The following is a 1,148-nucleotide window of genomic DNA, read 5'->3' as shown; positions in this document are numbered from 1 at the left end:
CCTGATCATCCCAGAAACGATAACCAAATGTTTCGTCTCCATAACCAATGAAATAACATTGCATCAAGCTAGCATCAAGCTTGCTACGTATATCAGAATTGATTAGCACGTAAGAAAGACAACCAAAAATTTTAAGATGAGAAAATTTGACCTCTTTGCCGCTCCAGACCTCCTCAGGTAATTTACAGTCTAATGGAACAGATGGCCCTCTGTTGATTAGGTAAACTGCAGTGTTGACCGCATCTGCCCAGAAGGTTGGTGGTAGTCCTGCGTGCAATCTCATGCTCCTAGCACGCTCATTAATGGTCCTGTTCATGCGTTCTACAACTCCATTTTGTTGTGGTGTCCCCGGGATAGTCTTCTCTATTCTGATACCTTGAGTTGCACAGTACTCCTTGAATCCACCATCAATGTATTCACCACCATTGTCAGATCTCAAACATTTCAGTTTTAGATCTGTCTCCGTTTCAACCATGGCCTTCCAAGTTTTGAACACAGGAAATACATCAGATTTATGTTTCAGAAAATAAATCCATACCTTTCTGCTGTGGTCATCTATGAATGTAACGTAATAGCGCGAGCCTCCAAGAGACTGGGGAAGGCCCCCACACATCAGTGTGTACCAGTTCTAGCTTTCTTGCCTTTAACATCCTGCCACCTTTCAGGAAACTGACCTTCTTCTGCTTCCCCATGATGCAACTTTCACACATGCCAAAATCAACAGACTTCAGTTCTGGTAACTTGCCTCTGGACTGGAGCTCTTTCATACCTCTCTGACTCATGTGTCCAAGTTTGCAATGCCACATGTCTGCTGTGTTCTCTGCAACTGTGGTATCAACATTATTAATTAGACCAGTTGTCATATATAGCGTACCAATTTTCTTACCCCGAGCCAGTATCAGTGCTCCTTTAGTAACCTTCCAGGTGTTATCAGAGAAAACTACTGAATGGCCTCCCTCATCAAGCTGCCCAACAGATATGAGGTTCTTTTTCAGTTCAGGAATGTGTCTAACCTTTTGCAGGATCCATTTGTTTCTGTTAGGGAGTGCAATTTCAACATCTCCCATCCCCACCACGTTCAAAGCTGCTCCATCAGCCAGGTACACTTTCCCAAAGTCACCTGAAACATAGTTTCTCATTAACTCCCG

The sequence above is a fragment of the Phalaenopsis equestris genome, unplaced genomic scaffold, assembly GCF_001263595.1.
Source record: "Phalaenopsis equestris unplaced genomic scaffold, ASM126359v1 Scaffold000240, whole genome shotgun sequence".
In the NCBI taxonomy this organism is placed as follows: Eukaryota; Viridiplantae; Streptophyta; class Magnoliopsida; order Asparagales; family Orchidaceae; genus Phalaenopsis; species Phalaenopsis equestris.
The sequence above is the reverse complement of the archived record's forward strand: the minus strand, read 5'-3'. Positions refer to the sequence as shown.